This window comes from Mauremys mutica, chromosome 1, assembly GCF_020497125.1.
Source record: "Mauremys mutica isolate MM-2020 ecotype Southern chromosome 1, ASM2049712v1, whole genome shotgun sequence".
Taxonomy (NCBI): domain Eukaryota; kingdom Metazoa; phylum Chordata; order Testudines; family Geoemydidae; genus Mauremys; species Mauremys mutica.
Window position 1 is genome coordinate 61,842,863 of NC_059072.1, and position 17,111 is coordinate 61,859,973.

At 42.2% G+C, this 17,111-nt stretch overlaps 1 long non-coding RNA gene across 1 annotated transcript in view; it reads left to right on the forward strand.

The window, feature by feature from the left end:
* The first annotated feature begins 425 nt into the window (after nucleotides 1-425).
* The window catches only part of LOC123361968, a 29,298-nt gene continuing 12,612 nt past the window's right edge, over nucleotides 426-17,111 (forward strand). Inside the window, exon 1 of the long non-coding RNA XR_006576302.1 lies at nucleotides 426-684. This is a non-coding gene — a long non-coding RNA (uncharacterized LOC123361968). The remainder of the gene's footprint in view (nucleotides 685-17,111) is intronic.

The window sequence follows — 17,111 nt, forward strand, 5'->3', positions numbered from 1 at the left end:
ATGTAATCCCGGATCTAGGCGCGGGAACTCCGGGAAGGACGCTCCGCCTCCTGACCGCATCCCGCGGGAGCTGGGTCCAGCGCGGCTCCTTTCGGCCAGTCCGGGGGCGGGGGCGGGGGCGGGGGGAGGTGAGGCGGACTCTGCGGGGGGTGGCGCAGGGTCTGTCTCGGAATAGAATTCTCCCGCCGGCCGGCGCCATCTTTGCTGGTTGGGGGTAACAGGGGGTCCTGTTCCCGAGAGGCAGCAGCGCCCCGTCCCTCATTCAAGATGGCGACGGCGGGGTGATTGACATGCCTAGTCACGTGGGCACTAGCGGGTGAGCCCTTCTCTCCCCGCACACGATCTCTATGGTGCAGCCGGCCACACAGGCGGCGGCGGCGACGCGGGACGGCGCCTCAGCGGGGTCTCTCGTGCCTCAGCGGAGGGGCTGCGTCGGGTGGCCTCAGTCAGTGTCGCTTCAGCAGCGGCCGTATAGGGCGGGAGCCCGGGGAGCTCGGCTCGCGGGAGGAAGCGCCGCCGCCGCCGCCCTGTCGCGGGGCTCCCCTGGGGCGGGGGAGGGGACAGACCCGAGCCCCGCCCGCCGGCAGCGCTGGGCTCCTCGTTCGTGCGGATTAACCGGCCTGCGCCCGTGTCCCCGCCAGCCACCGCGGAACTCCCGGGGGAGGAGGCGGGCAGCGGCGGCAGGTCAGTGCCGCTCGCCGGGCAGGCGCAGGCAGGGTGACCGGCTGCACTGGCAGCGTGGGACGCGGGTTCTGGCCCCTGCCCGAGCGGTGCCGGGGGAGGGGGGGTCTCGCCCCGCCCGGAGGTCGGCGGCGCTGGGGCTGGCTCCGCTAAACCCGCGCTTCGGGCCGGCTGGCGGCTGCAGTGTCGCTGGGAACGCGGGGCGCCCCGCGCGTCACTCTCTCAGGTCACGCCAGGAACAGGGCAAAGCCGAGCAGGGCGCTGGGCGGGGTTTCCCTCTGCTTTTCACAGCCAGGCACGGCGAGTCTGTCTGATGTCTGCGGCAGATAGAGGAGACGGGGATCATCAAAGGACCAAGAACCCTTGTATCTCCACTCTTGTTTCGCTGTAATTTCATGTATTGTCCAACGTTGCCTGTCTGCTTATTTTCCTCTTCAGGATGGGTCGGGTGCACCATGGCCCTGGCTGAGGTAGTAGTTTGTGCTGTTGGTCGGGTTGTGACATTGCCCGCTGTGGAGATAACTGCGCAAGCTACTGCCTTGCTAGTGCTGGTGATGATCGGCTACAGATGAAGACAATGACAATGGGAATCCCCTTTGTTTTCCCGGGATTTCATGCTGATGGGGTGGCAAACAATTCTTCCCCCTCCTCCTCCTGCAGAAATTGAGCCTTTCCTTGGCTACTGAAATGTGAGTGATTCCTTTTTACACCAGTGAGATATTGCTCTGTTGGTGCAGCTGGATGGAAGACCATTAGTTTTGGGCCTTTTTTACACTATCTGATGGAATTTTGGCTGAAGAGCCAGTACAGTATCTGCTTCTTTTAATGCTTAAGGTTATTTTTGCCAGCCACCTTTTGAAGGGGATGGATCTGATGTTTTCTTAAGACATACAGGTCAATGACTGACTAGTATTGTTTCTGTGTATTTTGAATATATATTGCTTCAAATGTTGTATTCGTATTTAAAATCACAAGTATATATTTATACTGAAAAACTATGGATATTGTCTGGGACAAGCCAATATGTGTGAAGAGCACTTCATTGCTTATTGGGAAGACAGTATTTGTACAATACAAGCTAATTAATTTTATTTTGCTTAACGTTTACAAATTTATTGTTCTGAATCTTTAAAATGTCTGGTGTACATTTTGATTATTTTACAGTAAAGCAAATGAACCTAAGAAGTATGGATGGCGTAAATTCATATTGCTGGCATTTTTTATTAGAGTGATGATTGAGAGATACTTTTTGTGAATTTTAGTATGTTGACCACACTTAGTATGGTGTGAATCTAAAATGTATTAATATGCTTACAATAAATGTACATTACTTTGTCTTGTATTGAGAATTTAGTTCTTCAATTATATGTCCGATAACACTGAATTATTATTTCTGCATGTTTGCTATTCTAATTTCATTTGATACATCAGAAAAAATTGTCAAAGCTGTGACTAATTTTTTTAAATAAAGCTAATGCCTTAGCACTAGCTATCTCTCACAAATACATTATATTTAGTAAATTGGGGTAGAGGTGGCAAGATGTATCTCATAAGTAAGGGGGCGTGTCTTAATGTTTCAACTTACCAATAAGCAAATACATCTTTGGTTTCCAAATCAGACTGAAATAATATAATAAAAATATATTCTATAGCTTTAAAGATTTTTTTTTTATGTTGGGTACAAGTGAACATGCAAGATTTTCTATATCCTGGAGGAATACTTTACATCTATCATTTCACCCAATAACTTGTAGTCTTTTTGTACATTCGTAGGTACCCTACCTAGTGCAGTACTAGCCCTTTGTTAATTTCATCTTTAAAAAGTAAATATGATTTTCACTCTCTCACTAAGAAACTTTAAGTGATTTTGCAGCTTGATAAATGAAGAGTGGTTGTGTCAAAGTATTTTATTTAAATGTAGATAATAAATCCTGTTATAATACTACTTAAAAAGACAAAATGCATAAAAATACTCAGAAATCCAAAATGGAAGTGACTGAGATATGCAAACATATAACAAATTACACTGCTTTACCAAACAAGGTCGTCCATTAAGTCACATTTGAAGTTAGTGTGTGCTAAGTTTTCAGTCACTCCCAGGACAATGATCTAAGGCCTTTTGTTTTTCCTGTGAGTAGATGGTTCTACCCGTGACTCTATAGTAGGGAGAATATATTCTCACTTACTTACCACTAGGATTTTATAAGGTGTTCTAACACTGACCTCCAGTGTGGAGAGCCTTGAATTCTAGTTGTATGTGAATACCTGGAGCAGGGGTCGGCAACCTCTGGCATGCAGCTCACCAGGGTAAGCACCCTGGCGGGCCTGGCCAGTTTGTTTATCTGCCACGTCGGCAGGTTTGGCCGATCGCGGCTCCCACTGGCTGGTAAACAAACTGGCCCAGTCCGCCAGGGTGCTTACCCCAGCGAGCCGCATGCCAGAGGTTGGTTTAGAATGTTCGTGTAGATGGAGGGATCCCATATTATAATAAATGTTTAATAACTTTATTGGTGTGGCATTAAAAAATTGTACCTATGGGGACTAGCCAAAGAGAGCTGCTTTTTCTGGCACATGGGGTTCTTTCGTTCTTAATATATAGTTGAAGCGTCTGTAATATGTATGATTCCAGTACCCATATTGTGAGCTTTCCCTACCTCCCATGGACCGCTTTAGCAAGATGTCAGTTTAGCCTTTCTATGACGGTATAATGCCCAAATTTCTCATTTAGTCTTTAAGGTACAGGTCTGTCGCATCTTACGTGTATTTAACATGCACAATTTCAGCTTTACGTGGCCGGCAAAAAAAAACCAAAACAATTTTAATACTGTACCTGTGGTGCGGACAATTCAGCCCGACATTACACTCAATGTAATTTTGACTATACGCGATTTTCGCTTTACGCGCTGACTGTGGAACGTAACCCCAGTGTAAGATGCGACAGACCTGTACATGAATGAGTAAGGGGACTTAAGTTCTATTCCTAGGTCTGCCATGGACTTGTGCATGACCCTGGGCAAGTTACTTAGAGCCCGATTGTCCAGCTCTTGACTTTAGTGCAGCTGTTCATATGAACAAGGGCTGCAGGATCAGCCCTTTAGTCTCTTCCTGAGTTCTTCTTGCAAAATGGGAATAATGCCCATCTTAAAGGTACTGTGAAGTTAAATTCACTGTTGTTTCTGAAAGCGATTTGTGATTGCCAGATGCAAGGAACTGAGTACCGAGTCAGTGTTTTACAAATTTAATGATCCTTTACAGGACTTGACAAATCAGTATTCAGAGACAAAAAACTTAAAATGCATCCTGCTGTTTCAAATGTTGTATCATTGTCACTGTATACAACATTTTCTTTTTTTATATTAATGGCAAGGGGTTTCAACTAATATCCTTTTATGTGAATTCCCTATGGAAAAGTTAAAATAGGCACATGACTGAGTTGATGGGATCCATGTGTGAAGGCATTTAGTTTATGGATATAGTATCCCTATTGTGTTTGCCGAGTGAGAAAGTAATGCAAGAAAAGTTCTTATGTAGCTTTGAGCACTTTTGAGTCACTACATGATAAAAATGCATTGAGAGTCACAGCATAGTCGATTAAGCTTTAGATGCTCTTTTTCCCTGATATGATGCCCTTCTGCACTATTGTCTTACCTATTTTGAGAACAGGCAGCAGCTGCTCTCCCCTCCAGCTATGGTGTGTCAATGCCTGTTCTAAAGGGACTGGCACACATCAACCTAAAACCTTGTACTAATGACAGTTGTTTCCCTGGAGGGTGCAGTTGCCCTTTCTGTCACCAGGGAGAAGGCCCAGTCCCCATACTAGTAGAACTGATACTTGAAAACTCACAATTGCTAGAGTGTTAAAAAAAAAAAAAATCAGTGTAAAGCATATGATGAACAAAACATCCCAGGTACAATTTGGAGACAGACCTTCAAAAAATATTGAGTAAAGTATGCAGCATTGTTGTCGATCCCAGGATATTAGAGAGAGAAGGGGGGTGAGGTAGTATCTTTTATTAGACCAACTTCTGTTAGAGAGAGAGAGAAGCTTTTGAGCTTACACAGAGCTTTTCTTTAGGTCTGGGAGATGTACCCAAGACTTGTCTACATTTAAAATGCTGCAGCTGTGCCACTATAGTGCTTCAGTGAACATACTACCTATGCTGGTAGGAGAGTTTCTTCTATCAGTGTCGGTGCTCTACTTTTCAAGAGGCAGTAGCTAGGTCCATGGGAGAATTCTCCTGTTGACCTAGTGCTGCCTACATCAAGGGTTAAGAATCATAGATTAGGGTTGGAAGAGACCTCAGGAGGTCATCTAGTCCAACCCCCTGCTCAAAGGAGGACCAACCCCAACTAAATCATCCCAGCCAGAGCTTTGTCAAACCTCTAAGGATGGAGATTCCACCACCACCACCAGCCCCCCAGGTAACCCATTCCAGTGCTTCACCACCCTCCTAGTGAAATAGTGTTTCTGAATATCCAACCTAGATCTCCCCCACTGCAACCCTACACCATTGCTTAGGTTGGTTTAAATGCATTGCTCAGGGATGTGGATTTTACACACCCCTGAACGACATACCAACCTAATTTCCTAGTGTAGACCAGGCCTTGGGTGTCACAGCTTAATGCAAGGTGGAACAGATTGTTTAGCATAAGTGGTTAACCCATATTTCAAGAGACCATTCTATATGAAATAGCCAATTAAGACCTTTCCATAGAAGGGAAAGGATGGGGGAAAAGGACTCGGGGGAGGGTGGGATTTAGTGGTTTATAGATTGTTGTAATAAGTGGGTTTTTGTCTTTTATCATTTTTCTGTGTGAGTTCATTTGAGAGCAAAGTGATTGTCTCATTTCACCCATATAGTTATTTAGTGTACTGGATCAGTAAAGTATAAATTCATAGTTAAGGCTATAAATATGCATTAAAGCATTCAAATATTGCTTTTCAAAAGTATTTGAAAACTAGGTAATTCAGAGAAAGTTGTATGCAGAACCTTTACTCTGATCCTCTGAGTTCATCTCAGAAGTGATGCTACTCTTGCATTTTCAGCCAATCTGTTAAAATGGATATTCCTAGTGAAATGATAGATGGAGAATGTGTTTTTGTACTGCACATTGATAAGAGGTGAGATCATATTTTGTTGTGAACTGCAGATGGGTGCAATAGGAGGGTTCTTATCTTTAAACAGTGAGGCGGCAAAGTTTGCAGATGATACTAAACTGCTCAAGATAGTTAAGACCAAAGCAGACTATGACGAACTTCAAAAAGATCTCACAAAACTAAGTGATTGGGCAACAAAATGGCAAAGGAAATTTAATGTGGATAAATGTAAAGTAATGCACATTGGAAAAAATAACCCCAACTATACATACAGTATGATGAGGGCTAATTTAGCTACAAGAAGTCAGGAAAAAGATCTTGGAGTCATCGTGGATAGTTCTCTGAAGATGTCCACGCAGTGTGCAGAGGCGGTCAAAAAAGCAAACAGGATGTTAGGAATCATTAAAAAGGGGATAGAGAATAAGAAGGAGAATATACTATTGCCCTTATATAAATCAATGGTACGCCCACATCTCGAATACTGCGTACAGATGTGGTCTCCTCATCTCAAAAAAGAGACGCTGGCACTAGAAAAGGTTCAGAAAAGGGCACCTAAAATGATTAGGGGTTTGGAACGAGTACCATATGAGGAGAGATTAAAGAGGCTAGGACTCTTCAGCTTGGAAAAGAGGAGACTAAGGGGGGATATGATAGAGGTATATAAAATCATGAGTGATGTGGAGAAAGTGGATAAGGAAAAGTTCTTTACTTATTCCCATAATACAAGAACTAGGGGTCACCAAATGAAATTAATAGGCAGCAGGTTTAAAACAAATATAAGGAAGTTCTTCACGCAGCACACAGTCAACTTGTGGAACTCCTTACCTGAGGAGGTTGTGAAGGCTAGGACTATAACAGCGTTTAAAAGAGAACTGGATAAATTCATGGAGGTTAAGTCCATTAATGGCTATTAGCCAGGATGGGTAAGGAATGGTCTCCCTAGCCTCTGTTTGTCAGAGGATGGAGATGGATGGCAGGAAAGAGATCACTTGATCATTGCCTGTTAGGTCCACTCCCTCTGGGGCACCTAGCATTGGCCACTGTCGGTAGACAGGATACTGGGCTAGATGGACCTTTGGTCTGACCCGGTACAGCCTTTCTTATGTTCTTATGCAAATGAGCTGCAAGTGTGATTAAATATATATGAGGTATAGGAAAAGAGAGGTTTGGAGAAACTTAATTTCTGAATGTTGTGACTTGCGTATTTGGATTAGAATATTGTAGTTTTTTCAGTCTGCCAATATGCACTTACACCTTGCCTGACAGATTCAGGAAGTCCCTTTGTTTTTAGAAAATATTTAAATCTTTTTTATTTCAGTGCTTTTATCTTTATTTTTTTAAATTTTCAACCTTCCCAGTTCAGCTGGTGGATTTACAGACTTCACAGTCTCTGTGTGAATGGATTACTGAAAAAGGTTGCACTTGGAGAGTGAGTAGGGAGATGGGTCACTGCAAGTGTTCTCTAATTGGGAGTTAGTAGAACTGAATGAAAGGCGTACACCTGATGGGAATTGGCTGGAGGCTGTGTCTGCACTCTGGTGTGGTAAGTGTTACATCAGAACGAGGGATGCTGGCACATGTATCCTGGGAGATAAATATGAAGGCTGGACATAAACTCATTCTTTATCCCCATTCAGGATTATGATTGCTGAAGAGAAGGCCTTCTTTATCTGGCCTTCCAGTCTCTCTCCCCATAGCCTGCTTGCCACTCTGCCTATCTTTCCTCCAATTTTCTGTGTACCTTTACTCCTTGCTCATGTTTCCTATCAGCTTACCTGCCCTCCAATACTTTCCAAGCTCTGCATTGCCCATTACCTCTCAATAGAAGTTGTCGCTTTCCTGCCTGTGTTGGACTCTTGATATGGTTTTGCTGCCGCCTCAGTCCCCACATTAAGTTGTACTAAGGTAGTGATTTAAATCCTGAATGGCATCAGTCTGGCATTAGTGTGTGCTTGTGGAACAGTGGATTGTTTTTCCATCTTTTTCCTTGATCACAAGGTTTTTCTATTTTTAAAATCTTCCAAGGTGAAATGCTGTTGCCTCATGTTCCTGTTCCAAAAAGGGAATTAAGAATTTCTGCCTCTCCCCCACCCTGAAGATGTGTGAAAATTCTGCTCCCACCCTCTTTTGCAGGGGAGCAAAGACATTGCTACCAAATTCACCATGCACAATTCTCTTTCAAGAATATCAGAGTGGAAGGGTAACACAAAGTATCCAGTCCATCTCCCTATGAAAGGGCTAGTTGGGGGTGCCAACAAATTTTCACAGTTCCATTGCTTTGGCAATCACTTACTTGATAGACAACAGTACAAGGCATATATAAAAATACCGTCACGAGTTGGGGTCCTGGAATGATGTGTAACTCGTGTTCTATTACACCCCGTCTTCAGGAAAGAAGATGTGAAGATCACAGGTGAGAAGAGAGAGAATGACGATGATCTTTTAGAGAGGAAAAAAATGGCAAACTTTCAACTCTTGGACTCAATTTACATTTTCAAAGCTAAATTCCCATAAAGTGCCCCCCCTCCAATTTATTTTTTTTATTATTATAGAATTGTGGCTCATGCGCCAACATTTAAGGCTGAAGCTTAGTTTTCATTATAGGACTGTTTTAGCTGCTCAAAATTTGTTTATGAAGTTAGACATTTTTCTCCCAGAGATAAAAATGTGTAATACGTAACATTCACTTCTTTTTGGGGTGGAGGGTGCGGATGGGGCAATATATAAGTGTACACATATGGAACATGCACACAAAAATTCAGTTGGAGAGCATCTTCTTTGAGGAAGGAAGGGTGTGTGAGGTCAAAATATTTCAAATAATTGAAAGCTAGTTATCCTTAGCTATAATCAAAACTTGGAATGTTTTTAGTACTTGAGTGCAGAAGTGTTGCTTTTTATGCTTAGGTAGGATTAAAAACTATATCACTCTGGACAACTGGGGTTTCTACAAACCATAGGATTGACCAGTGAGGTGGGCTTAGGGTTATGACGAAAAAAGGCTTCAGACAGGTGCCCTATCTAATGTGAAGTAGTGGATGTGATTTTCTAGTTCTAATTATAGATAGTCATTTAGATTCAAGGATACCAAGAAAATATTAATATATAGAATTAGTATTAAAATTAATACAATATTGATACTGGCTGGTATTTCTCTAGTGGATTAATATAGCGATTTAAAAAGTGAGATTCAAAATTAATATTTGAAGAAGAAAAGCTAATTGAATGTGCTGTTCACAATCACTGTCAGGTCTGTTTATTTTGTAATTTCTTCATTTGGGGTGATCTTTATATATTCCCAGCTATCATTTGAGCTGTTAGTTTCCACAATCTGGAAAGGTATGTTTGTTGATTGGTTACATGGTTACATGAGTGCCATGAGGAAACATCAGAATTAGGCTGAGATTTTAGATTAGAGAGACAGGTTTGGAATAGAGTGATACATCCGTGAGTCATCAGCATAGAGATGGTAGTTGAATTTATGTTCGTGGATGAGATTACCCAGAGATAGTGTGTACAGGGAAATGAAAAAGGGACCAAGGACAGAGTCCTCACAGGCAGGCCCTCTCAGAGGTCCAGAGAGGCCCGGGCCACTTCTGGCTTTTGAGGCCCCTAACCATAATAAAAAAAGGCACCAAAAAAAAAGAGGGAGACATAATATTAATATTTTTTTTATTTAACAAATGCTTTTCTAGCCTTTTTCTGTGCAAATGCACTAATTATTGAGGAAAAATCTAGCTTTCGTGCAAGGTCACAGTTGATATTAAGCATGGCGAGCCCATTCAAACGCTCTTGTCCCATAGTTGAACAGTGATAGTTCTTTACCACATTGAAGGTGCATTCACCTGAAGCCACTGACAAAAATACGCAATGCAATTGTAATATTAGGAAACATCCCAGAGTCCAAGTTTGAGTATTTCTTGAAGCAATTCCTTTGGCTTGCTATCCAATTTAAAATTTGTGGAATATATTCGTTTGAGGAAGATGACCTCATCACTGAAATCTTTTGAGATTTCTTTTGTTGTACTGTTGCTGAAATTGTTCAGCTGCAGAAAGTAGATCTTCTTTACTCAGTCTGAACTGCCAAAGAAACCCAAAAAGGGTACAAATTGGTCTCAGTGACTCAATTTGACATGTAAGACCTGATCGAATAGAGTCAATGATGACAAGGAAGACATTAACCCTATAATGCTGCTGAACATCAGATTCAGTAGGTAAATTGCGATTGGTGGAGAACTCAGATGAAATGCCAATATTCTATGCTACTAATTTGGACTCAGGATTGCATCCCATTGTTCACAAATCTGTTGAATGTCATTGATAAGATTTTCAATGTTATCCCTCTCAACATCAAGTGTAGCATTGCGTGCTTCAATTACCAGATTAGTTTGGTGGATCATTGTAAGTAGCTTCATCCACAAAGATGACATCAGAATGCATTCAAATTTGGACACGTGCTTCTGAATAGACTGAAGTTCAGTTCAAGCCTGTGCAGTGAGATTGAGAGATTCAAGCTCATTTAAAGCCTTTCTCACTGAATTCAAATGCTGCGCAGCTGGCTGAACACCATCAATCCGTGCAGACCATCTATTTTTGGATATCCCATGCAGTGAAACAGAAAGACAATGCTTCAGTATTTCCCACCTTTGTGGACTGCTACTGAAGAGATTGTACATTTGCTGAACAGTTCCAAAGTAAGTAATTGACTCCTTGCATGATTCAGCACAGTCAACACCTACAAGGTTTAGTGTGTACACCTTTGTACTTCCCAGCCATATTAGATCCATTGTCATAGCCTTGACCAATGCAGACTTGAAAATCTAATTTAAAACCTTCTAGAATTGCTAGTACTCAAGCAGCAATTTCTTTTCCAGTTTTTCTCTTGAAATTATCAAACAAAATAAACCTTTCCTCAGTTGAGAATTTTGAGCTCTCTACAATCTTAACATATCGAATAACCATAGTAATCTGTTCCTTGTGAGAACAATCTGGAGTGGCATGAACAGTGATTTAAAAATACTTGGCATTTCAAATCTCATCAAGAATTGTTGTTTGTATGAGTGACCCACATAGCTCAATAAACTTATTTTGTATGTGTGGGGAGCGATAATAGACTTGCATGCACTTTTGACTCTTGTGATTCTCAAACATGTTTAACATGCTCTGATAAAAGTGGTCATATTTTCTAGGCATAGTTGAGCTCCTCAGCAAGTTTCTATTTGCATGATCACCAATATTTTGACTGGAACCAAAGAAAGGCAATCCCCACTCAGAAAGAAAAAGGATGACATTCAGGATGCGCTCAAGAAGTTTTTTCCAGTTATTAGTTTCTGTAGAGAGTTCAGTCAAGAGTAAATTCTCAGCTGAACTTTCATCTGATGCTACCCAACTGCCTGATTTCCATGCAACGTAGTTTTCTTTGTGTGACATTGAACTCTTTTGTGATGGCATTCCCTCTTTCAACTTCCTCCAGCCTCTGTTCATGCTCCATCATGATTGATCAGAGAGAACTGATGCATTTGCAGCACTTCTGTTCAAAATGAAGCAGGGTGCACAGTACAGAATTGTTTTTCCATACTCCAGCATAACCAGTTTCTTGTGCAGGTCTCACCATTTGGAAGAGTTTTTGTCAGCAGATGAGTAGAGAAAGCATGATTATCAGCATCTCGTGGAATGTTACTTGGAATTTCAAAACTAATTTGAAGAAAAGATTGCATTGCTCTTGTCAATAATTCCAATGTCCGTCACAGTCAAACCGGTAGTACTCGGGAATTGCTCTTGCTGTATAAGATCTACGTCCTCCTGTTGCTGTTGAGTTTCTTGATTGTACACAGGATCTTCTGCTGCATCTGTTACTGCTGACACATCTCCTTGACTACTATCCTCATGTTCAGATATTGGCATTGAACTGTCACCAGTTGCAGAGTTTTCATTGTAGCGTTGTTTGTTGGGAACGGTATGTTTTCCAATGGTTTGAGAAATAAAGTTATTGGCTTTGAGCTCTTAGCTGCTGCTTCTCTCAGTTGTTTTCGCAATCTCTTGCTTGCGCCACTTTCAAATCTCCTCTTCATAGTAATCTAGCTGGTCAATATGTAGCCTATCCACAATTGAAATCTGCTGTAAATAAGTAGCTTATCGACACTTGAAATCTTCTACTGTAAACATGTACACAAATGCTGAAAAGACTTAAAATGAAGGAATGCTAATTAAGAACACAAAATGAAACAGGTTATTATCCTTATTACTGAATTAAAACTCAAGCACGCAAGGTATAATATAATAGGCTGAGCTGAAGACAAAGGGATGACATATAGTAAACACAGACACGGATACAGACAGAGGGATAATGTCCAAACATTTCAAACATGCGTCCTCATGAAACGCACTGTACAAGATTGTCCTCACAAATTTTCACCTTCAATCTAGGTCTATAGACTATGAAAGCTTGGCCATCATCATAGGCTATCAAGCTAGGGCTCAACCAACCAACCAGTCACTTCTTTTAGCTACCATATGAAGATGATAATGAGGAATTCTCACACAAAAATAATTCCTTAGTCAACTAGATGTAAAACTAGACACTAAAATGTAACAATTCTCTATCTTTAAACACACACTTGATCCAGCACCAGCCACAAATAGTGGTTTGTTTATATAATCAGCTGATCTGAGAGGACACGTTCTACACATCTAATCTTTTGCTGTCAGAACTGATATTTTTTTTTAATATTTATGAACATTTTAAACTCTTTAATATGACAAAATCTATATCAGTTAACAAAAAAAATTGTCTTTTACCAAATCACATCTCTTATTTGCTTAAAATTGCAGCTCTAAGCTGAGAGTGTGTGTCTCATTTTGGTCCGATACGGATGCACATGAAAACAAGTTGTGAAACTTATCAAATGCCAGAAAATTAACAAGTGTCTAAATTTGAGGCCCACTTTGAGCTTGAGTCCCAGGCCAAATGGCCCTCCCCCCCTCCCATTGGCCCTGCTCACAGAAAGCTGGAAGGGGAGAATGAGCAGGTACCAATGAGACGGTTCCAATGAAGGAGTGATTAGCAAGATAGAGAGAGAACCCAGAGAGGACAGAATTACAAAGGACAAAGCAGGAGAAGATTTCAAGATGAGCATGGTCAATGGAGTCAGCTAACAAGTCAAGGAGGATGAGAATGAAGTGCTGGTTCTGAGCTTCAGCTAGGAAGATGTCAATAGAGACAGACAAGAGTGTTTTCAGTGGCGTACCAGGAATGGAAGCAAGATTGGAGAGGGTCTAGGATGAAATTGGAGGAGCAAAACTCTGGACAGTGAATATGAACAGTGTGTTAAATGAGTTTAGAGAGGAAAGGAAGAATAGAGACATAGGGTTTGTCTATACTTATGGCTAAATTGGCACTGCTGTGATTGATGCAGTGGTGTCGATTTAGTGGGTCTGTTGAAGACAAGCTAAGCCGACATCTGTACTCCAGCTCCCTGAGAGGCTGAAGGTAAGTTGGTGGGAGAGTATCTCCCATCGACACAGCATGGTGTAGACACTGCTGTGTGTCAGCCTGAGTTACATCAACTTCAGTTATGTAACTGAAGTATCATAACTTAGGTCAACTTACAGCTTTAGTGTAGACCAGCCCTGAGAGGCTGGGGGTAGTTTAGAGAGTCAAGTGTGGTTAGGAATGTGTGTGTGCAGGGGTTGTTTTGGGTTTTTTTTGTAAAATGGGAGAGATTAAAGCATGCTTGTATTGTGAGGAGAAAAAGCCAGAAGAGAGGGAGAGATGAAGGAGAAAAGGGAGGCGATGAAAATGAGTGGGAGGGAGATCAGGGGGTTAGAAGGGATGGGATCAGGGGCTAGAGGAGGAGATTGGATGAGAAACTTCTGCATCTGGTGGGGAAAGAGGGGAGAGTTGTAAGCGGGGAGGGGAGAAGGGAAAATGAGCAGAGGGGTAGGGGAAGCTTATGTCATGTTTTGCCAATTTTCTCTTGAAAGAAATCAGGTCCTGTGCAGAGAGTGAAGTAAAGGCAGGAGTGCAGGGTTTCAGAAGTGAGTCAAAAAGGTGGTGGAAAGGCAGCTGGGATTGCATGTGTGGGATTTAATTAAATTGGAGATGTTGTTTAGCTAGGAAGTTGGCAGAATTAAAAGAGAAGAGAACAACTTTGTAGTAGAGGAAGTCAGCAGGAGTTCCACCAGTAACGCTCTTCAGCATCAGAGCAGGAGTGGAGGAAATGGATGTTGGTGGGTTTGGCAGAGTGGACCTTGTGATGGGAAAGAGGAGCAGAAGAGTCAGAGGGTGAAGCATTGAGATAATTAATCATATCAAGGGAAGAGAGGGCAGGAAGGAGATTGCTGAGAGCAGGCGAGAAGCCATCAATACTGTTGGACTGAAAGTCGCAATAAATCCATGTTTACTTTTCAGTCATTTGTTCTTTTGGGAGGTGGTTTTTACAGATTGTGTGATAGCATCTGGTCCTCATGATTAGGGACCTACCAAATTCCTGCTCCATTTTAGTCAATTTCATGGTCATAGGATTTTAAAAATCATAAATTTAATGATTTCAGCTATTTAAATCTGAAATTTCAGTGTTGTAATCCTAAGGGCCCTGACCCAAAAAGGCATGGGTGGGGGTGTCGCAAGGTTATTGTAGGGGCAGTTGCAGTACTGCTACTCTTACTTCTGTGCTGGTGGCGGCTGCTGGCCAGGAACCCAGCTCTGAAGGCAGAGCCGCTGCCAGCAGTAGCGCAGAAGTAAGGATGGTATGGTATGGTATTGCCACCCTTAGTTCTGCGCTGCTCTATGCAGAGCTGGGACCTCAGTCAGCAGCCACCACTCTCAGGCCACTCAGATCTGAAGGCAACAGTGCAGAAGTAAGGGTGGTATGGTATGGTATTGTCACCCTTATTTCTGCGCTGCTGCTGGCAGGGTGCTGCCTTCAGAGCTGGGTGCTTTCTGGTCACCCAGCGCTGAAGGCAGTGACCCCACTACAATAACCTTGTAACCCCCTGCTACTCCCTTTTGGGTTAGGACCCCCAATTTGAGAAATGCTGGTCTCCCTCGTGAAATCTGTATAGTATAGGGTAAAAGCACACAAAAGACCAGATTTCACAGGGGTAGACCAGATTTCACAGTCTGTGGTGCATTTTTCATGGCCATGAATTTGGTAGGGCCCTATTCATTATGATCAGTAGCTACTTTTTTCAGGTACTCATCCCACAGTTCAGGAACTTCTGCCTTTTAGGCCTGGCATAACAAAATATGTATGTAACTGCTTGGATTAATAATAATAATAATAATAATAAAGGATGTGTGAGACCCAGGGATGACATGCAGTTTTTGGTTGTAAAGAGACCTTTTTATAAAGGGCTGTTCCATGAAGAAATGTTTGGGTGGATAAGTTTTTAAGAGTGTTTGATATCCTGGGGTTGGATGATGAGAATGTTTATTGTTTAGGAGTAGGTGGCGATTTTATTTAGGTTTGTAGCTTTCCCCAGAAGTCTTGATTCCCGATCTATTGACGACTGTGCCTTTTTGATGTGTACCTTAGAACAGATGACAGATTATAGCAGTGCTGCTGTATTCTGGGAATATGGAGACCTGAGGAAGGGGAGGGAGACTTGGTTATAGGCTATTAGGTCCCTTAGTCTCTGTAGTGGTGGGCAGAGGGAGACATGGCAGGAAGAAACATGTTTTACAATTATTATATGTACTATTGTAGTACCTAGGAACTCCATTCATGGACCAGGACCCTACTGTGCTAGTTGCTGTAAAAACACAAAACAAAAAGCCTCTGTTTTATCTTGTTACCATTTGTTTCATCTCTAAATATCTCTTGTGATACCAGCAGACAGAGATCTTGGTCTTTTGGCTTCTGCTTATAAATGCAGGTCAGTGTTCAAAAAAGGAAACCACAATTCCTGATTTGAAAAAGGATGAGATCCCTAACTTTACATATATTACCAAGACATGACTAGGTGACATTCCAGGGCTTGTTTGACACAATTGGTGCAGCATGAACTGAAGGAAGGATAGGTGTGTTGGTGTGACTGTGCCTTTTTGCATCCAATCAGAAATGTAGGAGGTGTCCACTGCCAACATTGGATCAAATACAATGTGCTTATCTTGTATGGGAATCCCAGAGTGAAGATGAGATTGCTTCTATGAAATCCATCTGTGGGCTGTTAAGATGTCCTCACTATGCTGACTCCGAGTTGCCAAGGGTGATGATGCTCGTTGATTTCAACATTCTACGTGGACGGCAATTTTTCTGAAACCACTCGAGTTACAGCCATCGTGATAACCATGGTATTACTTATGCATCTGTCCATGATTTGGTTTAGGATTGGAAGTGGGGATTTGGAAATTAAATTGTGGATTGAACATTATTCCCCTTCAACTTCTGGTTGGGATACAAGTCTCCTCTTGGGACAATGGACCTGTTTTCATGGTCTGCCCTTGGAAATTATTGGAACCCAGGTCATTTTCAGAAGGCTTTGAGGGAGAATTACTCAAAATTACTTTGATAGCTCACCTTATCAATGGTTTGGTAGAATTTTATACTACTCTGTCTTCATCCATCCAAGTGATTGTGACCCCCAGATATCCTCTTTCCTGGGTTTAGCCTTATAGGTCACTTTGGTTTCTGGAGGACCTGTGGCAACTGAAGCAGAGGAGAAAGTGTTTAGAGTTTTGATGGCAGAAGTTTTGGGCTGAAGTTGTCTAATTGAATCATAGAGGGTTTTTTTAGTGTTTCTGTGTAGCTTTGTAGAGCGATTTCTTTGCTTCCATCATCAACATTTCAAAAGTAGAGTTGTTTCAGGTGATGAATAACTTGATTAATCCAAGTTGCCTTGCAGGGTTGCTAATTCAAGTACCTCCTATTATGAGGGATTTTGTTTTTACCTTGCAGATAAAATCTCTCATATTCAGTTGGAATCATCTGAATGGGTGGGTGCCGGGCAAGTTTTTGAGGAGACAAACACCCTTTTCTGTCTGCTTGACTTTGAGTTACTGGAGGTGTTAATAGCATTTGATGCAACAATCTGCTTGTGACCTGTGTCCTTTCTGCCTTGTGAAGGCCAGTGGGGAAGTACTGAGTCAACTCTTGACTGTCATTGACTCCTTGAAAGAGAGTTTATTGCCTGCTTCACATAAAGAAGCATCTGTGCTGCTCAAGAAATTCTCACTTGACTGTGACAACATGAACAACTGCTGTCCTGTGTTCAATTTTCCATTTCTGGTAAAGAGTACCAAAAAGGTCTTGGCAAGACAACTCTCACAGGATCTAGTTGTCTCAAATCTCTCTCCAATCCTTGTTAGTCTGGCTGCTGAGTTGGGTACTGAACA